The following is a 27,187-nucleotide window of genomic DNA, read 5'->3' as shown; positions in this document are numbered from 1 at the left end:
TCTGGCCTCCGCATCTCTGCCCCACGCATGTCTAACACCAGCAACATTTCTGTCCATTGAGCAAAATACTGGGAATTTTTCCTCTAAAGACAATAAAAAGCGAGGAAGAAAGCATCTCTTTGTGTTGATATTTTGCAGTCCAAAAATGAAAACATATGACTTCAACCTACTCATTGTAAATGTTAAACATACAGGACTGGGAAAAGAGAAACCCAGAAAACACAAACACAAAAAGGCAGAATGATTCATATTAATATCAGATAAGATATACTTTAGAATTAAAAGCATTAAATAAGATATAGTCTGTGAAAAGGATATATTATTCATAAATCTGTATGTAACTAACAAAGCAATTAAAGGCATACAATTTTAACCCCACTGGAATATTGCCAATAGCATTGGTTGTAGTAAACAAACTGTTTTCCAGCTTCCCTTGCAGGCATTGGTAAGATGTAAGCAGAAATATTCTGGTGGATTTCAGGGAAAATTCTTTAAGGTGAACCTACTCAGATGGCATGTATGTTCTAAACCTATTTCCTCAATCCTTCTTCCTAACCGGAATGTAGGTGCAGTGGATAGAACTCCAGCAGCTGTCTTGTGAAAATAAGGTGACTCTGAGGTTACCCTGAGAATGTCATGATGGCTGTGAGTATGTAGTGACTCAGGGGACGAGAGCCATTGGCTAAAGATTGCAGAATAAAAAGATAGAAGATACCAGATTTCCACTGATACATGGAAATGTTGTGCCTATCTTAGATCTCAGGTTTGTGAGAAAAAATAAATCCACATTTTGTTTAGCTCCATGTTACGGAAAGCTTAATATAATTTAAACTAATATACAAGGAGAATAAAAATTTAACTATAGTGGGAGATTTTACAAGCTCTCCCAAATATGAACAGATATGGTTCAAACACACAAAATTAAGTAATTATACAGAGATTCTGAATAAAATTAAATTATATATATGTATATATGTGTGTATATATATGTATACATATATATATGTATACATACATATATGTATACATATATATGTTTCTCTGCAGCAATAAATGTGTATGTAGGTATTATCAATGAATAGAGCTTTGTAGCATGGCTTTTATTTAATTGTACTCTTAAATTATGAAATTTAATTGACTTTATATAATGTTGAAATATTTGTATATGCCATATGACCTATATTGAGGACACATAAGAGACTTTTTAATCTTAATTTAAATTTACATGACACTGGGTGTTGTTTGTTTGCTAGTAAAAGTGTTACTAAATCTTTAGTCTGTAACTGATACTGACTTTTCAGTTGTAGGTCATTATATCTTTCAAGTGGCGTTATATCTACCGTTTCCGATGAAACACAATACTGCCAAATCAAATCTCAAACTCTTATAATGTATGATAAAGCAAATTTTCTTTGGTTTCAATATGGTGATAATGTTGAAGGGGCTTTTGTGTGACGTATTTAAAGACCATTATACGGTGTTAGTAGATGACATGTGCAAAAATAGCAGTACGTAGTTAGTTTTAGCTTTCATGATCTTAGGTGAACTTCGTAGAAGATACATTTTATCCTTGTCCTTTTGGTTGTTCTTTTATTTTTTAATTTAATTTTCCCCCCTTCTTCCATCTCCCCACCCCTGCACTCCACTTCAAGATGTTGTTTCTCAGTCTAATTGTGTAGGGCACAGCTTCCTGGCCCATCCAGGGAGAGCCATTGTTCACGATCTTAGCTGTAGAGGGCACAGCTCACTGGCCCATGTGGGAATCAAACCAGTGACCTCGGTGTTAGGAGCACAGAGCTCCAACCACCTGAGCCACCAGGCCGGCTGGGTTGTTCTTTTAAACCTGATTTTCATATAGATTTGTGCACCATTGTATTCTAAATATAATGTAATTCAAAAGCTGTCTAGTAGTTGATAACCAGGCATATATTAAAAGATGGGGAGCTTTAAGCAGTGTGAACGTACATATTCATAATAGCTGTCTAACTAATGTTTTTTTCCCTTCAGTAGACTAAGTCATACTGTATATTTTCCGTCCAACTGAAATATTATAAATCACTTTTTAATATCTTTTTATCTGAACAAGAAAAAAAATCATTTGTATTGCAGACATGTAAATTTAACTTAAAACTACAAAACCTAGTTTGAAGCTTGATACTGTGGCCATAAATCATATACAATAACATTGTAAATGAGATAACTGTAACATTATATTCTCTGGGCAAGGTTAATAGATTCAGTTCAAGTCTAGCAAGAAATTGTAGCTGACGTTTTCTCATTTCTTTCAGAAAAGCCTTTATAAATCCTCAACTTCTAAATTGGACTGGATTAGGTCCCGGTGGAGAAAATCCTAGATTTAGTGTTTTTAATTTCCTAAGTTACTGAGTAGGAACCAACTTTATAACTGTAGTCAAATATGGCTTGGGGACGTTAACAGTCAGGTTATTTTTGTTGTTCCCATCCAACTCCAATAATAAAAATAAATGCATTAATAACAACAAAGGGAAAATAATGGTCAAAGTAATAGTGGTCTACATTTTTTAAAAGCCTGTCATTTTGGTTAACCTAGGTTAACAGTGGAAAGAAATATAAATAAGAGTTGTATTCAAGCCTTCCCTAGGTGACTAAACAAAACACAGCAGGTCTACTGCTTTCATTTTCAACTCACAGCTCTTTACCCTGGTAACAGAATATTTCCATTCTTCTGTGCCCTGTTTCTTGCTGCTGTCAAACTCTTCTCTGAGAACTGGCACAATGGGTTACTGTAATCTCTTCCTTCAATGGGAAAAAGAGTGTCTGCCGAGTGATGCCCAGAGGCCCAGAAAACTCAGCTGCCTAATCTAGCCTGTGCAGGGAGAATTTTTCCAAATGCCGTGTTGTCACTGGGCATCGGTTACAAGATCTTTACGATACTGTTTCCTGATCTAGGCAAAAGCTGAATGATCTGCAAGGTGGGGAGAGGGGTGTATAGGTTAATTCCCCACCCTGTTACATTTCTCCTTTCCATTTGTCAGGACTTTGATTTACTTTCTTACTACCAGATACTAAGATTCTTGAAGGAGCCTCTTTCCTGCTAAAAGTTTCTGTGGGTTACATTTTTATCCTCTACATCCTTGTTGGATCATTTTCCTTGGAATTTCGTCTCATCGTTTTATTCTGCTCCTAAGTCCCACCCGGACTCCTGGTCCTTCTGTGACCACTGCATGCTTTTCTGACTGTCCTTCCAGGCTTTCTCATGATGGGTCCAATTTATCTATCTGAATTTTTGTCCTCTTGCTGTTCTGTATTTATACTTATTTCCTGTCTTAACTCTAGCTCTACTCCTTAGTTTGGATACCCACCACATCCAAATGAAACCACACACTGTTCCATGGGGAGTACACCTGATTAACACATGGCTCAAAACCCAGTTGAAAATTCACCTGGTCCCTGAGACTTGCTGTGGTTCATTCTACTCTACATTGATTTTTCTCTTATTTTGAATTTCCTGTGGACTTACAGCAGTACTATATATCACATTTGATTTCCTTTAAGTGGTATTCTGGTTATTCCTTGAGGATGATTCATATTTCCTCAACCAGATCCCCATGTTACTTCAGGTCAAGAATAATCCCTTTTTACCCTTTAATACATTCTCTTGCAGATTTAGTGTAGTTCTAGGTGTGTAGTCACTGACAGTTGAATTGAAGTCAGATTTTTTAGGAGGTTGCAAGCCCTCTTCTTAAAGCCTTAGTGGTTCTGGATGTACAACGGGTGCCAAAAAAATTTATACACATTTTAAGAAAGGAAAACTCTATTAAAATTGTAATACTCAATATATACTGCTAACAAAAGATGAATACAAGTCATGTTTGACTTCTGCAATTACAAGAGGTGCTCAAAGTGGTTATTATAAGCGTCCAGACACTTCTTTTTTTTTTTTTTTTTAACAGGACTATTGGGGAACAGTGTGTACTTCCAGGACTTTTTTCTAAGTCAAGTTGTTGTCCTTCCAATCTTAGTGGTGATTACGGCAAGCTACTGCTTGAGCAACGTTGACCAAAGTGTCCACTTGTATACATGTTTTGACACCCCCGGTATTTCAACTAGAATATCTTTTCCCCTTGTCTGCCATAACCAGGTTGTGTTTTAGTATAATAAATCTTCCACTTGTTATTTAACAGACTGAATTACTTTTACAACTGCTTGAAACATTATATTGTTCTTTTAGAATGATTTGGGAATCAGAATGGTGCTATCTTTGTATTAATACATCCTTGCCTTTTTAATAAGCAATAATCATCCTCTGAGAGGCAATTCCAGCTCTATGCTGAAGGAAATACGTGTTCTCTCAGTCTTTTGTACTATTGATAGTATTTGATGTTCTCTTATATTTGGCACCCAAATACTGCCTGTTTTAAATTTGCAGCTCCTAAAGGGTGGAGATTATTTCGTCATAACTTTTTCTATTTGAGCAATGCAAACAGCACATACAATAAATGTGGGTATTTAATGTTTAAATGCAGGGATTACTATATTGTAATTAGATGCAACATGATGCCCTGAGTTCCTGGCACTTACTTTAATAAAAATACTGGCTAAGAATGAAGGCTGTAAGTAACATCTGCCTTACAGACTAAAATTTTACCATCTATTTTTCAAATATCAGGCTCCTAAAGTAAGGAGGATCATATCTCTGATAATACAAATTATACCTCACTCTTGAGAATTATAACTGTTTTAGGCTTATAATTTCTAAATAATTATCAGAGATACAGTAACTTGTCAGATGTTAACCAGATCCTGCATGATTGGCAGAAACATCTACTAGGTTCTGTTTTTAAATTTAATTTTTTTTTGGTTAAAATTAATTCAGTGAAAGGGTAAGCTTTCTATAAGTTCTTTGGTGACTGTGTCTATATGACATCAAGGAATTGGTCAGTAATTGTAAACACCTCAATTAGCGACTTGCATTATGGTTTCAAATAAATAGTTAAATGATAATCTGTTTAATCGTTTGAAAATTTGATGTCTTTAATATGGATTTAATCCCTCCATCAATAGCTACTCATCTTTGATTTTGTATAAAAAGCTTCTCTGGATATTTTGTGCAGTACAAATAAGTATAACACAATGCTGTATGCATATTGAAAATACAGAGTCTGCATGTGCGCGCATACACACACACACACACACAGGTGAAAGGCTAAATAATAAGAGACGACATCACTAAATTGGTAGTATAAGTAAATGAGCGATATGAGTAAATATTATGAATTAAAAGGAGATTATTATTGGGCAGGAGTTGTTAGGAGTAAGAAATTTCGGATGAGAGCTCTGCTATAAAATGTACACTTGAAATTCATTGTTTTCACATTTTCAGTTTCTACTCTTTTCAAACAACTCGCCAAAGACCCATTGCATGTAGATTTGTACTTTGGCCAGGAGAAGACTCCATGTTGTGTAGCTTACGAAGCTGATGTCAAGAGTGAGACTAACTGAAATGCTCCTAGCATCTATCTACATTTTAGTTCAGCTTTCTAATTGTCTATGATGGTATTTGTCAATCTGAGATTCAAGAAGACCTTGGATGAGTTATTCTTCTTGAAAATAAACCTCCATTATGTGCTGGATGATTGACTGTGTTTTATGTATTCTTATAACCTATTTCCTGCAGGGACTGGCACATTGCAAGCACTGAATATTATTTTGAATGTAAGTGTGGATGATGGACATTTGCATATGGCCTTGGTACAGGAGTAAGAAATGGTCATGTAGGAGGGCAGGGAAAGAGAAAGTTGAGAAATCAGTTGGGTCATAGTGGAGAGGGCCTTGAAATCTGAAAAGAGCTTTTCCCCTTCTATCCTATAGGACCTTATTTTAAATGCAGCATCCATTAAAAAATTTATCGTAAGGAAAGAATCTACATTATTTTATAATCAATTATGTGTGGGAGTTTTGAAGAACAGGAAATCAATGTTATATTTGATGGTCTTAAAAAGTATAGCCTCTACCTGAAAATGTGGAAAACAAAGGCATTGTGGCAAGGATACGGAGTGGCCATATTGGGAGATATTTCGCTAACTTTGTTTATTAGCCACTGTAAATAAAAGTAATATTTAGACTTTTTTAAAAAAATCAAATAATACAGAAGAGTTTATGTTGATAAACTATCAGTGTCACTCTCTTCCACCCTCTTCCTACACTCTCACTTCTTAGAGGAAGCTTCTGTTACTGTTTCAGTTTTTAGTTCTTTTTAAATTACCTCCATCATTTTATATATGTTTTTAAAATTACTGATTAATTTATCAGTGATAATGTCTATTGGCTGCATGCTGTTACAAATGTGTATTTTACTTACTTACACAATCACTCTCCCAATTATTTATATGTGTATTGTTAATTGAATTTTTCTATTGTTTACTTCTATTATTATAAGTATCTCTAAAATTCTGTTTCTTGACTACCTATTATTAACACCCTTATTTTTTTCTTAACTTCAATCTACTTTATTTCATCCAGCATTATCAAGGTTGAAGACACTGTATTCTGCTCTTTAACCAAATTTAGACCTCTCACCTACTGAAAATCACAATTTAAAGCTTGAAGACCAATATGTAGAATTTAAATTATTATCATGCAAATATTCACAACTGATGAAGTTGGAAATGTGCTAGTACTATATTCCTGTCTACAATTGCAGTGTCCTGGCCCAAAGGGCACTGGAAAGAGCAACTCCTAATATCCAGTTAGTTGGGTTCTACTTTCCTATACACAGTTACTCAAATTCACATTACAGTTTAGCTTTGTTTTTTTCTATTTAAATGATCACTTTCTTGACCAGGTTTTAGATTTTACTATGCCTTTTATATTTCCCTGAGAGGAGAAATTCGTTTGTTTTCATCATCAGATAACTAAAACTGTAGCATCTCTATATTGTTTAGAGTCTATTTCATTCAAAGGAGAAGTCTTCTCAGAGTTCCTTGATTTCCTCTTCTAATTTGAATTGATTACTTTATAGGCCTGCTTTTGAAGTCTTGCCTTACATATTGCTAGCTATTTGGTTCTCTATAGTGGTATTATAATTTTGAGATTCACTGAATTCTGGGTGAGACCCACCATTTATCATGTTATATATTTCCATTCTTTGACTTTTAACATATTTGTATCTTTATATTTAAAGTAGATAGACAGAATATAGCTGTTACTTGCTTTTTATGTAACCTGATAATCTCTGCTTTTTAACTGAGGAGTTTAGACCACTTACACTTAATATAACTATTGATATAATTGAGTTTAAATCTAGTATCTTGCTATTTGTTTTCTATTTGACCCATTTGTTCTTTGCTCATTTTTTCCTCTTATTCTATTTTGAACTAATTGAGAATTTTTATGATTTATTTTATATATTTCATTGGCTTATTAGCTATACTTCTTGTGTATATGATTGCTTTAGCATTTATATAATACCTCTTTAATCACAGTGTAACCTCAAGGAATATTGTACTATTGTATCATTTTACAAATAGCATAGAAATCTAACAATATTATGCTTCCATTTCACTTCTCTTGCCTAGTTTCCTACTATTGTCATAGGTTTTACTTCTCTACACATGCTATAAACTCAACAGTAAAATGCATAGCTATTATTTTTGCTTGAAATAGTAAATCATCTTTTAAACAGTTTTGCACAATAAGAAAAATGTATTCTATAATTGCAGGTATAGTTACATTTCTGGTGCTCTTCATCCTTATGCTTAGATCCCGATTGCCATTTGTCATCATTTTCCTTCTGCCTGAAAGGCTACCATTATACTCCCTGATTCAATTCTTTCATCTTTTGAATAGCTGAGATATTTTTTATTTTGCCCTGATTTTGAAAGAAATTTCATTTGGTATAGAATTTTAGGTTGATCATATTTTCCTGTAAGTAATTTAGGAAAATACACTGTCTTTTCACTTGCAGTTTTTCTACAGAAAAGTATGCTGCCATTTTTATTTTTGCTGTTCTATATGTAATATCTTTTTTTCCACCCACATAGCTTCTTTCCAAGTTTTGTTTTTTTCACTGGTTTTAGGCAATTTGATTATAATGTACTTTGGTATAGGTTTTTGTTTGTTTGTTTTTAAATATTGTGTTTAGTGTTTTTTCAGCTTCTCGAATCTGTGTGTTTATTACGCTCAAATTAGGGAAAAGAATTAGCCATTATTTTTCCAGTTGCCCATAGAACCCTTGATGTTATCTCAAAGTTCATTATACTCTGTTCAACTTTTTTTCTTTTTTCATTCTTTCTGTGTTTATTTTGGATGAATTCTATTATTATATCTTCAAGGTCACTAATCTTTTCTTTTGCAATGACCAGTCTACTTTTAATTCCATATGGTCTACATCTCAGGTAATTTTAATATGTCTTCTATGTCTTTTCTTAAGATGTTCATGCTTTTCACTACCTTCTTAAACATAGGAAATATATTTGTAATGGTTATTTATAATCTTTTGTTCCTAGTTCTATTATCTCTGTAATTTCTAGATCTGTTTCTATTGATTGATTTTCTTTTTATTATGGGTGGCATTTTCATGCTTCTTTGCATGCCTGGTAATTTTTAATTTAATGTAAATGTTAATTTTATGAATTTTGTGCTAGAGGTTTTTTTGTTTTGTGTTGCATTTCTTTACATATTTTTGTGCTTTATTTGTCTAAGGATGCAGTTTAATTAATTGGAAACATTTTGACTTAATATATTCCTTTAAGCTTTATTAGATGGAACCAGCTAAACCTTTATTTTAGGCATAATTTGGCTTCACTACTGAGGCAATACCCTCCAACTTCTCAACCCTATATATTACAAGGTTTTTCCACTCTGGCTGGTGGGAATATGAACTATTTCCAACCCTACACGATTCATAGAAATTGTTATGTTTCTTCATTACTGGATCTTTTCTTGGTCATAATATATTATAGTATGTGTATAACATAATATATACTATATTATGCACATTTTATATCCTAGTGTTATGTGTTATACTTTACTAATTTCCATAATGTTATACCAATTTTATATTATAGTATTAATTTTATTTATTTACTTTATTTTCTTATATAAAGCTCTATGTAAACAGGTACTTTGCATCCTTATTCATTGCTGTATCCTTATGCCTATAACAGTATCTAGTGCGTAGTAGCAAAAAAGTATTTGTCGGGTAGTTTAATGAATGTCCTGAACTAATCTTTGATATTTTAAATTTGTGCTTCTCAAATAGAAGTTTATTAGAAGTTGTTCTAGAAGATAACAGGTTTTCCATTGGGAGGTATTATGGAAAGAGATACAGTGATAGAATTTAACAGGGTGAACCCATTTTTAATTGGGTGGATAAGATGGATTTCTTTAAGAAGATTGGATTTAAACTGAACACTAAAGGAAGATGTAGGAACACCTGTGATTGTTGTAAACCAGACTACGTGTGTGTGCTGCAGGCGTGTGTATCCACAGACGATGCAGTACAACTGGTCAATTCAGTGACAACTTATTCATGCTGCTCTTATGCAGCATTAATTTGTAAATTGGTAATTTTGCTTTATCTAGTTGAAGTGTCATGTAAGCACAGTCTATGTTTTCATTTTTAGTGTATTTAGCTTATATGTCATATTGGCTTATCATGTAGAAACGGCATGATAATATCTTCATTTTGAAATAAGGATTAAAAAATAGCTGATAGCTCTTACTAGGATGTTGTAATGATTGATGTGGTCACCTCAATAGTGTTGGAGTTTCACTAAAATTTTTTCCATGAGGCTTGCATAAGATTATGAGGAGAAAATATTTGGATTTGAATCCCAACTCTGCCTTTAATAGCAGAAGAACTGGGCAAATCAATCAATGTAGGATTCTCTTTGCAGGTAGTAACAACATCAAAATCTCATCATTGTTATAAGAATTAAGTGAAATCATGTTATGAAATTGAAAACTGTGCTTCTTGTTCCTCTTTCCTATATATTCTTACTCACCTGTATCTTATTTCTTTTCTTTGCAAAATAATATTTTCCCTACTATTATGGCTAATTTTCTCCACTTAAGATATTTCTTCAGAAACATTTTAGCATTGATTTTCCCCCAATTTTTAAATGATTTTAATTTTACCATTCTAATAGCTTTTTCTTTTTATCAGCACATACACATAATCAACTCTTTTCTCATTCTTAAATCCTTGTTGCCATATATATAGTTTATGTCCTACTTTTTTTTTTCTTCACAGCCCAGGTTCTTGAAACAGATGAAAAAGTAACTTCACACTTGTAAAAATAGTTTTACTTGACTCTCCACTATGGTGGTTCATGTCCTTGTATGGTGTATAATATTTAGAGGCTACTCTTCTTCAATGAAGGATGTTTTCATTGTAAGTGCTCTGAGTTATGGAAGCAAGTTTGAAGGGTAGATTTACCTTTGCCTCTCCTGAGAACCTATGAACTTCTGAGAAGCAAGACTATTTTCATTCTAATTCCTCACTTTGGGTTTCAGGAATTATACAATAGTTTTTGTACCTGGAGTTTTCACTTGCATATATTGCAAATTTGGGATTACAACTACTTATGAGTGACTTTTAAGAAATTTACTGTCCAGTAAAGTTTTACTTTTTCTGGCTTTTGCGATGGGTGGTAATGAAGTTATCCAGGAAGTTGAGCTGATAATAAATAACTTCATTGTGCTCAGACCTAAGGCCTTGTCTCACATTCTCCAGCAGGCATTAAAGCACCAGCCTCCACTTTGCTTCTTGATTTCCAATATCCTTGTGGATCACTTGAGTTTAGTTACCATTCTTTTCTCCGGCTTTGAGGTTCCTCCTCAATTGTGGCATATAAAAATTTTTTTTTCTTGAAAGTTTGGCTATAAATGTATATTTGTTATTATAGGGAAGAAAGAATAATTATTTCCTCTAGCCTTCTGAGTTCTTAGCTGAGAGCCCCTGTGATAAAAAACAGACTAACAAGAGAAAAACAGAAGTTTATTAGCATGCATGCCTCATGTATACATGGGAGATACCCAAGTTAAAATGAGTAACTCAAGGAGATGGCTTAGAATTCAGGCTTAAATACCATATTAATAGGGGAAGGGGATGGAGGATGTAGGCCTCTCAGCAGAGAGTGAATGAAAGATGAATGGGTCCTTAGAAGAATAGATGGGTGGTATGATAGTTTGTGACAAAGTATGTCTGGGAATCTCCTCCCCTGTAATGAATCAATCCTCCCTGGTTGAAGAAACTCCCTGGGAGGGGATTTATGACAATTGAATTCTTTTTGGATTTTCTGTTTTTAAGCAGATAAGAGGAGTTCAGAGAAAGCCTCTCCCCGCATTTGCTGTTTTTCAAGTGCCTACAGCTTTAAATAATATACTAAAGTGGCATATTTTGGGGTGGCATGTCCCTAATGCCTACAACCCCTACAGCCACATTTTGGGACAGCATGGGATATTCTTCTACTCTCAATTACTCAATTATTTTGTTCAATATTGTTATTTATTTCAATACTGAAATAAATAGGAAATTTCTGCAGCAGTTCTCTATGACATACTTAATTCTTAGTTCCCTGCAATACAGTCTGAGTCTGAACCCCTCCAAAGATTCTGTTTTTATTCAAGTCACCAAATATATAAAGACAAAGAACACATACATTCATTCCCAGACTTGGTAGCTAACTCCTTTTTGGCTTCTGGGATATTAGCCTGTCCTGACTTTCTACACTTAGAGGCATTTTACTGTTCAATCTTATCACTGGCCCCACTCCCCAAGACTTTCAATTAATTTTTCAAGGTCTATCCTTGATTTTTTAATCTGCTGCTTATGGATAATTCCATAGCTGCAGACTATAATAGGCTGATTTAAAATTTTATGTTACCAGAGATCTCTCTCCTAAGATTCAGAATGAATTTATCTGACTGCTAGTTATCTACTTAGGTATCTCCTAGCAGATAAACTAACTGTTTAGAAACTGCTTAAATTCACATGTTAAAAATGAAACTGATCACCTTACATACATGAGACCACCCTGGAAACACCTGCTTCCCACTCCCTCCCTACACGTGATCATCCTTGATGTTTTAAGTCTAGTAAATGCCACTCCATTCATCTACTTACTCAAGCTACTTCCCTGGGAATCACCCTCGCGTCCCTCTCTTTCTGCTTGCATCTTCAAGGAAAATATGTGTCATGTCAGTTTTCTCCTTTGAAGCTCCGAAATTCATCCTTTTCTCTCCATGACCATTCACACTACTTAAGAAAAGGCCATCTTTCTTCTCACCTTGGTTTATGGCAAGATTTTTATTACCTGTCTCCAGTCCTCCAACTTTGCCACTCCACAATAAAGTCAACTTCTTTTTAGAGGATATCTTCTGTTTAAAATCTCTTACGCATACTACTGCCTTAGCCTGTGATCTCTTTTATGCCCCCTCCTCTTCACCTGGAGAACTCCTATTTACTATTCAGTACCTATGTTACTAGTCATCCAAGAAGCCTTCTCACAACTCCCAAGGATGACTTTATCACATTATGTTCTACCTGCAAACAACTGAACTAGAGAGAAAGCTCTTTGAATGCACCCATCTATATCCAGGGCTATGTACAGAGTCTTGCACATAGAAACTGAGTAAATATGTGTTATATATTTAAAGAAGAAGAATCTCAGTATCTATGTCATTGTAACCAAAGCCAATGAAATGTTTGGCAAAAAATATTTCCCATTCCAAACATTGTTAAAACCAAAATAGATTCTATTTAATGTTAATTTTAGTTCAACACACATGTATCTTGAAAGTAGTAATGAAATATGCATGAAATATTTTATTCTATATTTGCTATAGGGTTTATTATATTTTCAAGGACTTTACCAAGTTCTTGATTATATATAAACAAAATCTGATAAATGGTCTTCTATGATTTAAAGTTTTCACCAAAATAGTCATTGTGCCAAGCTAATAGACTCTGCCAAAGAATGATACCTAAAGTTATATGCTTTACTGTGTAATGTTCTTACATAATTGGATGAATTATTTTGAATTTGTGAAAGTGCTATTACTTTTTTATTTCTGACCATTTTAGGAGTTTATATGAGACTTTATTTTCATGAATACTATAATTGATTTCCAAGAGTAATGCTTCATCACAGGGAAATATTTAAAATGATCTTCAGAGATATTTCACATGAAAAGATGAATTATTCACATATTTTACTATGGCAACCATGTATCAAAGTATGATAAGTATGGACTGTACAGTTCATATCTTTAGACCCTTAAATCAATGTGGCAATCAAATGTCTGATGGCAGCTTCACATAAAGAACACCAGAAGAAAAGCAGGACAAAATATTTGGAGTAAACTCTTACAATATTTTTCTTAAAACTTTATTCTATATGGTATTATAATGGCTATGTTGGCTATATTAATATCCGACAAAATAGGTTTTGAGGCAAGAAATATTACTTGAGACAAAGAAAGTCATTTCATAATGATAAGAGGGTCAACATATCAGGAAGCTATAACCATTATAAGTGTATACACAGCTAGAACCAGAGCCTCACAATTCATGAAGCAAAAAGCGAAGGAATTGAAAAGAAAAACAGACCATTCAAGAATAATAGAAATTTTAATACCCATCCTCAGTAGTAGAAAGAACAACTAGACAAAATCAGCAAGGATACAGAAGACTTGAATAATACCATCAACCAACCTGACCTGTTTGACATCTATGACTATAGAATGATCCACTTGGACAACAGAACACGTGTCTTTTCAAGTGCATAGGACACATTCTCCGGATCATATGCTATGCCATAAAACAAGCTTCAGTCAATTTTAAAAGATTGAAAAAAAAATCACCCAAGACACAATACTAAAAACCCAAACAGAAAAGACAAAACTTCCCTCTCAAAATGAGTATGTAAATCAAAATTCCAATATCCGTTAAATCATGTAATGCTAAGAAAGAAACAAAACAGTAACCATTGATAAAGTTATTGATAAAGAACAGACTAAGGTTTAAAATATTTTTAGTTAGAATAATCAAAGGTAAAAATGAAGCAATAACACCATTAAAAGCAGCAAAAACATAAAGCTAAATTATAGAACAGGTGGAAATTAAAAAATGGTATGAATTGTTGAGAAAAAATGCTAGCCATTAAAATATAAAGTAGGATATGGTCAAAGGTAATTTACAAATAGTAATGAGTGATTCACCTAAAACAGTTGCTTCCCTTTTCCATTCATGCTTCTCTGTTGATTGGTAATGTCCAGAAATATTGCAAGGTTTGCTTTGCTTCTTGTTCATCTATTCTCTCACTCAGCAGGTATTAATAAGCATCTACTGTGGCAGGCAATTTTTTAGATGCTTTCCTGGAACTGACATCCTAGTGGGAAGACACACACATTAGTTTTTTTTTTTCAATAAGATAATTTCATTGTGTGGTAAGTGATGTTAAAGAAATAGACTTCTGCATTTGAGATTAATATGACTTCTGACTCTAGTCATAATCAGAAAAGCAGTTTTGGACGCTTGTCTAAGTAAGCAAGTCAGGATTGTCTATGGTTATTCAGCAGGGGAGTTCCAAATAGCTCCCATTAGTGAATATAGCCCAAGGCTTGTGCTGGCTAGTGGGTGGATCATTATGGTAGTTAAAATGTCATTGCACCCATAAGTGCTTCTTCTTTGGAAAGCATTAACTAGAATTACAGATATCAAAACCAGTACAAGAAATCTAAAAATATAGGTTCTAACAGCTGTTTAACAGTGTATCAATGCAAGATTTCCTTCATACGCAATGCAAATGGAGAATTAATGGAGGAGAGAAGAAAACCCAAAGAAGAGGCATGGAAACAGTAGAGAATATTTGATTAGGGTGCTTTCCTTTTCCTTTTATTTCCCTTGTGTTAATTACACTGGTAACGCAAGGTCATAGGTTTCAAGAATGGTAGTTATATATCCAAGTTTATTGTATGTATGAATAACTTTTTTCTTACTTTGGATGGTAACTAGTTTATAAGCCACACATTCCAACGAGCATAGTGACTATTATTGCCCTTGTAAGCCATAAAGCTTATTTTAGAAAAAAAACAAAAAAAAACCCCACATTTTATTTCTTATTTATTAGTTGCATTTTCAACTAAACTGCACAAAATGATGATTTTAAAAAAATCACTAAAAATAACTTGTATCCCTATTTAGTAGCCAAAATTAATTTATCTGGATTAAATTTAAAACTTCCCAAGATTCAGGTCTAAGTCCAACCCAAAGTAAATATTATTATCCAACTTAATCCTGGAAGTAGTGAATTGTACCATGTTTACTATAGAACATGTTAATGACCTCAATAAACATTCTAATAGTAAGAAAAAATATTTTAGAAGAATGGAATCGTTTGAGGAAAAACTGCCATGCATGCTAAAAGGGTGAACCTTTCATATCAGCCCCAAGTGACAAATCAGGATCATATTTTTTTTCCTTCAAGAGACATTTGGTGGCCTCGGAGGAGCCAGGCAAAACACCTAAACACATTAACTAATGCTTAACTCAGAGCACAGTCATATTTATTCAAAGATCTTTATCATTCCCTTAGGGAAACTCTGATGTTGTGGAAAATTATTGCAAGGAAATAATTTCCAAGAAAGGACATAATTTCAATGGCTTCTGCATCTTACAAGCCTGATAAATATAGGAGTAGGAAAGCATAACTTGATGTTCAGACTAAAGGAATGATGCTAGTTTTAGTCGAATATGGAAAGGCTGCATTTCAAGCTCAGACCAGCAGACAGGGAGGGAGCAGAAGGAGTAGACAGGGAGGGTAGTTCTATACTCTGAGGACTATTCACACCAATATTATCTGCAGGAATCTAATGCAGCTACTCACACATCATCCAATGAGAAAACACAAGGTTAGAGCTAAAAGACTGAAGTGGTTTGTATGACTCTATGGTTGTGTGATTTCAAAGAAATTACTTAACATCCACTTTCTCTCTGAACTCACTGTATTGTTAGGAAGATAAAGCAATGGGGATAAAACCCATGATGAAGTTAACTTCTCTGGAAATGTATCCTAACTACCCAAACAGGTGAGCTCAATAAAGGTTTTACAGGAATCAGTAAAACTTTCCCAAGTTAATATTTGCCATCTGTAGGTGCATTATGTTTGAAGGTATCTTTCCTGTTACATTAGACCGTGTTTCCCTGAAAATAAGACCTAGCTGGACCATCAGCTCTAATGCGTCTTTTGGAGCAAAAATTTATATAAGACCTGGTCTTATTTTAATATAATTTTAATATATTAAAATAAGACCTGGTATAATATATAATATAATATAATAATATAATATAATTAATATAATATAATGTAATAATGTAATATAATATAATATAATAATATAATATAATATAATATAATATAATATAATATAATATAATATAATATAATATAATATAACCGGGTCTTATGTTAGTTTTTGCTCCAAAAGATGCATTAGAGCTGATGGTCCGGCTAGGTCTTATTTTCAGGAAAACATGGTAGCAATCAGTACAGCTCTAAAAAAGGTTGTTTCTCAAATAAGTAAATTAGCCAATCCAGCTAATTAGTACACACAAACTTTGAGAGAGAACCACTCTAGCATAAGAAATTCAGTATATAAGATGTGGGTAAGTTCCTGCCATGAAATCATCTTTTTCCCAAGACTTTTGAATTGGGGACTGCACACCTGAAAGTCCTTAGTGGTGCCATCTCCAAATCCCATCCCGAGCTCTGCCTACCAGTGCTAATCTGTGTACCCCAGGTGTGCGTGCTCTGGACTTCACATAGAAAAGAATCATGAATCAGCTTTTATCTGTTTGCCAGAGAGAAGAGGTGATGATGCAATCATTTTATTGAAATAAAACGGTCTGCTGAGACTAGTGTTTGGCCAAGTGTCTCAATTTTCAAGTCTATCCATTTCCCCTCACCTCCCATTCCAAACTCCATCCTCTATAGATGCATTTCTATAAGAACAATAAGTTCATGGAAAATACACTGATGAGGTAGGTTCCTGAGCCTCTTTCCAAAATTACAAACACATTTTTAGTACAGAAAACTCTTGTGTGTGTAGTTTTTTGTTAGATATTTCATGAATAGGTTGGAAATCAAGGGTACTCATGTCAAAACTTACTCTGCAAAATGCATCAGTGATTGTCGTGCGGGGCGGCCTGCGGGGTCTCTGGTCCCGCTCCCCACATAAGAACGCAGGATACGGTGAGGCCAACAAGGAACACCCACGGAGCCATAGGTAGGGGAGCCATACCACCACAGTCTCACTGGAGGCTGGGCCCACCGGACGCCGACCTGCCATCCGCTTTTCCGCCAACCAACCGACCGACGACTCTTCTCCACTCTCTCCTCTGTTCCTCTCTCTCGGCTCTCCTCTTCCGCTCTCCTCGGCCCTCCTCTTCCGCTCTCTTCAGCTCTGCTAGGCTCTGCTCGGCTCCTCGGCAATCCTCGGCAATCCTTTGTAGCTGCAGCAGTTATACCAGCGGCCAATCGGCCAACCGGCCACAGCTGACGGCCAATCAGCCACAGCCGACGGCCATTCACCACCCGAGCCAGCACCCTTCGACGTGAGGCCGAGAGCCTGTAAACTACTCTCTGGGGCTCTGTCCCCACAGTGATACCCTATGAAAATGGTTTACTTATTCTTTGGAGAAACTGTTTCCAACTCAGTAGAAAAGAATACAAATTTTAATTGTAATCCACCTGTAAGTAGAAAGAGAACATATTTTCTTAAGTCTTAACCATAATATTTTTATTTTCCTAATTTTAAAATGTTTCATGGATCTCTATTCATAGCCTTGCTTTGAGACCAAGCTATTCTCCTGCTTGCAAACCTGCTACATTTCCAGTGGCTTGCACAATAAAGTTCAATCTGTCAGGTGTTCAAGGTATCTCTTGATTTAGCCCAAGCTATATTCCTGCTCTTAAACTTCCTGTTTCCCATCTCTCCTCTGCCTGCCATGGCACAATGCACTGAGTTACTCCTAATTTCTTTAAAATACTCCTCTCTCAAAATATCCAAGTGTAAATTTGCTCACATATTTTTATCTAATATGTTCTCCATTCTTGCTGCTTACTAAAACCTTCCACCTCATCAAAGCTCAGCTGAATGTGATCTTCTTCATAAAACCTATCCTAGCTTCTCTAGTTGAAATATAAGCTCACTTTCCTCATCGCTCTCATCTTTTTGTGTACTTCTTTCATGGCATTGTTTTGTATTTAGATAGTTATGTACCTGATCATCCAACTCCATAAGTTGCGTGATCCTTAAAACAAGAGAGATCTTTTATCTTATGGCAGTATAGAATTCCATTGTGTATATATACCACATCGTGCCATTTGCAACAGCATGGATGGATCTTGAGATTATTATCCTAAGCAAAGTAAGTCAGAAAATGTCAAGAACCATATGATTTCACAGATATGTGTATATAAAACTGAAAACAAGAAAGGAACAAGACAAACAAATGAAGAAGCAAAAGTTCATAGACACAGACAATAGTTTAGTGGTTACCAGAGGGTAAGGGGGGAGGCAGGTGGTAGAAGAGGGAAAAGGGGATCAAATATATGGTGATAGAAGGAGAAGTGACTCTGGGTGGTGAACACACAACGTGATATATAGATGACGTATTACAGAATTGTACACTTGAAACCTACGTAACTCTACTAACCATTGTCACCCCAATAAACTTTAATAAAATAAAAAAAGATCTTGATTTGTTCTTCTTTGTTCCACTTATAGCCACTAGCAGAGCCTTGAATATTTACATACAGAAATTGACAAAAGGAGACATTTTCATAAATAAAGAGAGAGGTTCCAAGCATGATCATTCTTGGATTATATGGTGACCAATAGAATCTTTTGCTTTGTCTCATCCATTCACACTCCTGCTTTCTGGTTAACTAATAGTAGTAAAGTAAGAAAACCTGTGAAGTACAGATAGAGAAGTATATGTGGCCAAAGACAATTGTAAATAACTTTTTGACTGGGGTTATTTGGAGGCTATTTGTCCGTGAATGTATCCTCCGCAAAGATGCAAGGATCAGTAGAGCTCAAGGTCATTGTCTCCCTTCTAGGTGGCATTTTTGTTCATCCTCACAATCAGTTGCCATTGATGGTTTCAGTCTACAGTTCTTTCGCTTTTATTCTTCTATTTCTAAACTGGTACTTGAAGTTCAGCACAGACCAAAAATCTGAGATTATACAAAATAAACTAAGGTCAGAGCTGCTGAGCAGGAATATTTGTAGCAGGATCACCTCTGTCCTCCTTGTTTTAAGGTTAGTAATGAGTGATCCCTTCACAACGGGGTAGCCATTTCCAGCTCTAAGATGCCTTGAGGAGATGCTTGGAGAAAACAGTAATAAGGCAACAGAAAAAAACAATACATGAGGATAGCTTCACAGGAAGTTCTTTCCCCTATTTCTCTTTGTTCCATCAGAGGCATGCAAATCTCAACAGGGACAATAGTTTGGGAGATATTAATACAATTTGTTTTGCATTTTGTATTTGTGCATATGACCTCCTTCTTCCTTTCAACCAGAGTTATGGATCAGTCTTGTAGTGGGGAGGTAGCTGGGAACGAGGGATTAGGATTGTTACAGGCAGAATGTGGAGAGAAAGAAAGATAATATTTTGCTTCAGACATTCAAAATAAGATTTATAGCAAGATAACAGTCTTATAAGCCAGACTTTTCGGAAAGTTTTTGTGTCCCCCCTTACATCCCTGTATCTCCTCCACTAGCATGTCAGTAACCAGGCCAGGCAAACCATAAGTTAAAAGGCAGGTCCTGATCAGACTGAATGAAGGTTGAATATCATGTTATAGACTGGAATACTTGGGGAATACTGAGAGAAGCAGAGAATGAAGGAGTTTATGGGTACAAATATTCCCAATCTGAGATTTAATGTTAGAGAATGCCTAGACAATAGGCTTTTGTCTGATTCATATTTAGAATTATGGGAGGAATAATCTTCTGCTGCCTCTCACCTTTGTCTATCTGGAAAGTGACCCTGTCAAATGTAGACAGTAGCATAGAATGGTATGGTAGAAGAAGGACCAGAGTTTAGTGTTCAGTGTAGCCCTTGGATCCTGTGCATTATGGGGAGGACTCAGAACTTCCGGTTAAGGCTTTAGAGGTTTGTAGCTCATCTGGAAGTAATCTTGCTTTGGAGAGAGGAGAGCTGATCTGACAGCATAGCTGGGACTGGATCCCTAGATGATGAGCTCAGTGAAAGACACAGAGCCCAGGTGACACCAAGTGAATCATAGAGTACCACTGGTGGGGGGAAGGGGCTGGGGAGTGGGAGAGGGAGGAGAGAGAGAGAGGACCGAGGAGGAGGAAGAGAGAGAGAAAGAGAAACAAGGAGGAGGCGGAGGAGGGAGAGTTGGAAGAAGAAGAGGAGAAAGAGGCAAAGGAGAGGGAGAGAAAGGGACAAGGGGAAGGAAAGAAAGGGAAGTTACACCAGATTTCAATGTTAGTAGGGCAAACGATGACTAGGTGGACAAAGATCATTGTCACAAAACATAGGAACCCCAGGACAGTACAAGGACACTGTTTTTGCACAGGATCTCCTCATTGCCCCTGCCAGGAAGTTAGAATAAGCCTCACCCGACCCTCACAGCCAGACAATGTCCAGGAAGGAAACATATTAGGGTGATGACAATCTTAAAAGATTAACTTTTTTTTTTTAAACCTAAACTGAGTAAAAATTATAAGGACTAAATTCTTGCATTGGATAAGGGTTACTTTAGCATTAAAATGTTTAAACTATAGATTGAGACTAAAAGCTTTTCTCCTGTCTAGAGGATGGGGTTTTATTGTGATGATCACATTATTTAAGAGGTTATGAAGAATTTGCATTCTCTGGAGTCATCTGAAGGTAGTCTAAGTGAACCTGCCATCTAAGCACGTGGAGAAGTATGGCTTTGGCCCTTATTGCTCTATGGATGATTAGGGTTGACTGGTCTGAATGGCTAGGTGGGCTCCCCCTTTTTCTGACATCTTTAACACAGCTGGGCAATGAGTCAAAGAAGAGAGCATTCTCAGATCAAACAAAGCTTCTCCTCTAGCTATAGGATGCTTTTTGGCTGAAACTTTGAGTAAACTTCTAAGAAGTACTAGTTGGAGAGTGTTGGGTACTGTCTCTGAACAGACAGAAATTCATACTCTGTTTTATCTCCTTTTTATTCTCTTGTTTATTATATATTTTCTCTCTACCATTTTTCTCTTTGTTCTTTTCTCTTTCTTGGAGAGATTTTATATCATTACTAAAGCTTTCAAAAGTCTGCTATTCAGTTATAAATTTCAGAAATTAGTATTAGTTTTATTTTTAAATCACCAATGCTATAGTTTCTGTCATATTTTAACACATGAAAACAAAGACACATACAAAATCAGAATCTGTATGATGTAAATACAATTTAATTATTTAATTTACTTACAGATGAGAATAATAATTTCATTGCGATATTAACTCATGCAGTAGCATCATTGCCAGTAAAACTTCATAAATGCATCTGCCCCATGTAGTAACTGATTAAATAAAGTTTTGTGAAATCTAAGCTACCTTAAGAAGGCTTCGTTTTTTTATTTAAATATTTTTTTGAAAAAACCCTGTAGTTTATTGGAAAATGTTAACGATGACTGAAACAAAACACAGTGTTCATTTTATCATGCACGACCTGTCGTGTGCAAGTATGATTGTGCCTTACAACCCTTTAAGACAGGCCCTCCACAAGCACCTTTTATCCAACAGTCAGTTCTGTGTGTATGAAAAGTATTGAGGATCAGTGCTCTCAGCTATCAATATAGGAGCTATAACCATCACCTGAAAGCTGATTGAAACATTATAGAAGTAAAAGTCCCAACAGGCCAAAAAGTATTTCTGTGTTCTTTTCTTCTGGAATCTTTTCAAGTGACATTTTCTATGCCTGGAAGTAGTCTCTGTACTTTTGTTTCTTTGTTCATTTTTATTAACATTTAAATATACATGCTATCGATGCATCTCGAGCATTTTGGCTATGACTCACTGGTTTAGGTTATGTATACACTATCCATTTAGATTATGTATAACCTATCCATATAAATTTTTAAAAGATAGAATAAAATTAATGTAAAACAAAAAATTTTATACCTATCATATTGTTCCAGATAACCAGAAGGGGAGCAAAAGAAACCAGGTCTATAATGGGCATAATAGACATTCCAATAATACACTGTTTTTCACAATAATAAAATAAAGTTATCAAAAACAATAGCCAACATAACTAAAAATTGGTGAGAAAACACACAAAAGGGAGAAAGCATACAGGATCTGAATCAATTCCTTTGTGTAGAATATAACATGTAATGAATGTTAGTCTTCTAATATTCCCTAATTATAAGCTCTTAACTTCTGTATTGACCAAATTTTTATAAATCTATGAATCCTTCACAATGATTTCTAAAACTCTTAGACAAAGATCAGGAAAGAATTCAAATCCAAGTCTCTATAGACTAACACCCCAACATATGTACACTCTCACATATCAGCCAGGATGATTCCACAGTTACGATCCATGGTTAGGTAAATGTCTGATATAAGTAAAGAAAAAGGTATGGTGCCCAACCTGAGAAAACAATATTTCTACACACATTTATTGCTTGAGTTCAGCTTTGTAAAAAGAATGAAGTGTCTTATAATTACCAAATTGTGTTTCTGGGACTATTTTGGAATCTATATCTTTTTCTTTCATTTGTTTGGATAACCTGGAATTACTGTCTGTATTTCTGAAATCCAAGTATATATTTGCCTCGTTCCACAAGAATGTTGCGGAAGCTTACCACTTATTTTATCTTTATCCAAATGTTCTGTCCTGTACTTTCACCTTCAAGTTCATTAATTTCCACACAGAAGTATATTCACTTGATATATGACTGACTCTGCTTATCTCAGCTACAGGTTTGATCTTTTGCTAAAGTGTCCCCAAATCAAAGTGATGTTGACAGGCCAGTTAGCAGCATTTATCCTAAGGCACCAATGGTCTGAGATACAAATACTCAGAGAATCTATTCCACAAGGGAAAAAAAAAGTTAAATCAAGACATAAATCGGTGATATTTTCATTTTAAAAATACCCTATAGCTTAAGGTGGCATAATACTTACCTAAACTGAATCTCATAGTCCGTCAACAACTGCCCATCTGTGCTCATTAGCATAAAGAAGAAACGTCTTTAGCAGAACAGGTGCCATTTTCAAATAATCCCCAAAATTATTTACAACATTTTTTGTATAAATATATCTAATATATATAAAATTGTCTATTTGTTTTCAAAATACATTAACATAGATAATTTGGCAAGCATCCACTAAGAGTAGAATAGGACAAGTCCTTTTTACCCGCATGGAAAGAAACACAATGGAATGTCACGTTTTTGTGAGAGTAGTGTTATACTTTACTCAAAAGGCTTAAATTTGTTTACCATAAGTCTGTCTCTGTATAATATAAGTGTATTATCTCCTCCTGATTTTCTTTGTTGCAACATTTGTTGAATGAACATTTGCTGCCCACCTAGTATGTGTAAGCATAGATTATCCCTAAATTATGGACATACTGGTTTGTATATGGCGGGGTCGTCCACCTATTTTCAGTGCCTTTCTGTTTGATAGTGCCCCTATTAGAATTGAAAATAGTAACTGCCAGATCTCTTTGTTCTTTCTACTAACACTTCCAGACGCTAGTCTTCTTATACATTTTATTATAATTTCCTCTTTGCAATACTCTTAGATGTGTTCATATACAGTACACCAATGTTCCATAAAACATAGTCTATGCACAATTAGTATCTTGTGAAATGTTAATAAATGTTTTGAAAGTTTTCAAAACAAAATGTTTTTGTACAAATCAGTTTGGAAAGCTTGGAGTAACAAAGTTAAACAGAATTCTTGGGCTGGATCAAGATGCCAGAGTAGGTTAATGCTGTGCTTGCCTCCTCTCATGACCACATCGAAATTACAACTAAACTAGAGCAACATCACTTAGAATTGACTGCAGTATAGCTGGCCCGAAGTCCTGCATCTAAGGACATACAGAAGAAGCCACCTCAAGGAGGGGCGGTTACATGCAACGGGCTGGTCCCACACCTGCATGTGGTAGTTAAAATTCAGGAGGGATACCTCAGCTGTGAAGGTCCCCCTTGGAGTAGTGAGGGGTCCTAGACCCACACAAGGCTCTGCATCTCAGGGTTCCAGTGCCAGGAAGAGAATCCCCCACAACTTCTGACTGGAAAATAGCAGAGATTGTGGCTGAGTGAGACAGAGGGGTGCTGGAGTCCCTGGTGCTCCTCTTAAAGGGCCCACACATGGACTAAATCACTGATGGACTCACTAACTCTGAGCTCCAGTGTTGGGGTAGCAACCCAAAAGGCACTAGTGACAAACAGGGAGGAACTGCATTGTCTGGCTTTAGGGCAAGGGCTGGAGGGGCAGGTTTCACCGAGACAGAAGCACTGGCAGAAGCCATTGTTTCTTTATTCAACCCTCACCCTTCCCAGCATGCAGATGCAGGTAGCAGCTATATCCGAGTCTCCGTTGCCCTGCTCTGGTGATCCCCTGAGACTCTACCTGACCCATATTGTGGGGCCCACCCAAACTGTTCATTTTCCATGTAAGCAGCATATCCACTTTTCCATATAAGCAGCATATCTTGGCTAATGCTGAAGACTTTCCTAAAATTTCTCAAAGGTTCATAAAATCCAAACAAGCAGCATCTCGCCTCAGTGTGCCCCATAAATCTTGCTGAGGAGCCCCAAACCCAGCACAAGTGGCAGCCAGCCTCAGTTGGTAATTTGCCCTCTCAAGGTACCTTCAAGCCCAGCGCAGGTGGTGGCAAACCGCAGATTACTTTATGGCTCATGCTGGTGGCCCCACTCAGGGCACAGGCTGCGGATAAACTTGGCCTGTTATTGGGCCCCTCCCAGGAGGTCCAAAGCCGTCACACCCAGTGGTTGACTTCTGACTGAACTGGAGCACCACCTGGCCACCTCCAAGGACGACACACCCAAAGGGCAGAGTGGACAGCTACCAGAGCCCTGTTAAAGTGAATCCTGCTCTGTGGTGTTAGCCCCTATACCACAGCTCTTCCATTGCTGTCATGGCCAGACCTCACAACAAATCAGCCTGAGGGTCTGTCCTTCTTATTGACGTGCAAACAACAACCAAGGCTCAACTACAAGTGGAGGACACACACAACTCACACAAGGGAAATACCTGGAGCACCTGGCTCTAGTAACCAGGTAGACAGCGCTGTTTGCCCCCACAGTACTTCTGTTGAGTCACGCCACTCTACTAAGACTGGGAGACATAGCAGCTCTACCTAATAGATAGATACAAACACAGGGAGGCAGGCACAATGGGGAGACAAAGAAACATTTCCCAAATGAAACAACAAAACAAAGCTCCAGAAAAATAACTAAACAAAATGGAGACCAGCAACCTACTAGATGCAGAGTTCAAAACACTGGTTATAAGGATGCTTAGTATCTCAGTGACAACTTCAATAAATAAATAGAAAACAAAAATGGAGACAGAAAAAAAATAGCCAGTGAGAATTGAAGAATACAGTAACTGAAATGAAGAATACACTGGAGGGAATCAACAGTAGATTAGATAAAGCAGAAAATCGAATCAGCAATTTTGAAGATAAGGTAGCAGAAAACACTCAACAGCAGAACAGCAGAAAGAAAGAATAAAAAATGAGAACAGTTTCAGGGGCCTCTGGGCCAACATCAAATGTACCACCATTTGCATCATAGGGGTAGCAGAAGGAATTGAAAACTTATTTGAAGAAATAATGAAAGAAAACTTCCCCAGTCTGGTGAAGGAAATGGATATTCAAGTCTGAGAAGTACAGAGAGTCCCAAACAAGATAAACCCAAAGAGGTCAAAACTAAGACACATCATAATTAAAATGCCAAAGATGAAACACAAAGAATCTTAAAAGCAGCAAGAGAAAAGCAGTTAGTTACCTACAAAGGAGCTCCCATAAGACTGTCAGCTGATTTCTCAACAGAAACTTTGCAGGCCAGAAGGAATTGGCAGGGAATAGTCAAAGGGATGAAAATCAAGGATCTACAGTCAAGATTATCCAGCAAAGCAATCGTTTAGAATCGAGGGACAGTTAAAGAGTTTTCCAGACATGAAAAGCTAAAAGAGTGCATCAACACCAAACCAGTATTACAAGGAATCTCACAGGGACTACTTTCAGACCAAAAAAAAAAAAAAAAAAAAAAAAATTCAAAAATAGAAATAACTACATAGCAACAATTTACTTTAAATGCAAGCAGATTAAATGTGCTAATCAAAAGACATAGGGCGGCTGAATGGATAAGAAAACAAGACCCTTGCATATGCTGCCTACAAGAGACTCACTTCAGATCAAAAGACACAGACTGAAAGTAAAGGGATGGAAAAAGTTATTTCGTGAAAATAGAAATAAACAAACAAAAATCTGGGGTAGCAATTCTTATACCAGACAAAACAGACTTTAAAGCAAAGGCTATAACAAATGACAGAGAAGGACCCAATAATCCCACTTCTGCATATTTATCTGAAGAAACCCAAAACACTCTTTCAAAGGGACATGTGTATCCATGTTAATTGCAGCATTATTTACAATAGCCAAGATGTGGAGGCAACCTGGGTGTCCATCAATGGATGAATGGATAAAGAGGTGGTACAGACATACAATGGAATAGTACTCAGCTAAAAAGAATGAAATCTTGCCACCTGCAACAACATGGATGAACCTAGAGTGCATCGTGTTGAGTGGAGTAAGTCAGACAGAGAAAGGCGAATGCCACGATTTCATTTATATGTGGAATCTAAAGAACAAACTAAACAAGTAAAACAAAAACAAACTCATAGATACATAGAACATTTTGATGGTTGCCAGATGGGGTGGGGTGGGATTGGTGAAAAAGGGGACGGGGTTAAGAAGTACAAATCAGTAGTTACAAAGTTGTCATGTTGATGTAAAGTATAGCATAAGGAATATAGTCAATAATATTGTAATAACTATGTATGGTGCCTAATAGCTACTAGATTTATAGGGGTGATCACTTCCTAAGTTACATAAATGTTTAATCGTTATGTTGTAAACTTAAAACTTATATA

At 35.9% G+C, this 27,187-nt stretch overlaps 1 long non-coding RNA gene across 2 annotated transcripts in view; it reads right to left on the bottom strand.

Moving 5' to 3' along the window:
• Window positions 1-13,340: 13,340 nt before the first annotated feature.
• LOC141570666 (uncharacterized) overlaps window positions 13,341-27,187 on the bottom strand; it is a 62,278-nt gene continuing 48,431 nt past the window's right edge. The window contains exons 3-4 of one of the 2 annotated variants that reach the window (XR_012494956.2): window positions 17,155-17,735; window positions 13,341-14,375 (exon numbers count right to left, since the gene is read on the bottom strand). This is a non-coding gene — a long non-coding RNA (uncharacterized LOC141570666). The remainder of the gene's footprint in view (window positions 14,376-17,154; window positions 17,736-27,187) is intronic. The other variant, XR_012494957.2, reaches the window with a different exon arrangement.

The sequence above is a fragment of the Rhinolophus sinicus genome, chromosome 3 (assembly GCF_057876585.1).
Source record: "Rhinolophus sinicus isolate RSI-liver-muscle chromosome 3, RSI-T2T, whole genome shotgun sequence".
Classification (NCBI taxonomy): Eukaryota; Metazoa; Chordata; class Mammalia; order Chiroptera; family Rhinolophidae; genus Rhinolophus; species Rhinolophus sinicus.
Note: the sequence above shows the minus strand (reverse complement) of the source record. Positions and strands in the feature narration are given on the sequence as shown.